Source organism: Alexandromys fortis, unplaced genomic scaffold (assembly GCF_014885135.2).
Source record: "Alexandromys fortis isolate MF-2015 unplaced genomic scaffold, M_Fortis_MF-2015_v1.1 scaffold_266, whole genome shotgun sequence".
Classification (NCBI taxonomy): domain Eukaryota; kingdom Metazoa; phylum Chordata; class Mammalia; order Rodentia; family Cricetidae; genus Alexandromys; species Alexandromys fortis.
The window spans coordinates 77,387-77,617 of NW_026068155.1; positions in this window are offsets into that span (position 1 = coordinate 77,387).

Sequence of the window (231 nt, forward strand, 5' to 3'; positions counted from 1 at the left end):
AAACCCAACCAAAAAAAAAAAAAAAAAAAAAAAAAAAAAAGAATTTGGGGTTAATTTTAGTAGTTGTAACTTATATGAACATTTTTTTTAATTGAAAATTTCCACCTCCTCCCGTCCTCCCACTTCCCTCCCCTCCCCCAACTTCCCCTCTTCCTCCCTCTCCAGTCGAAGGAGCAGTCAGGGTTCCCTACCCTATGGGAAGTCCAAGGTCCTCCCCACTCCCCCCAGGTC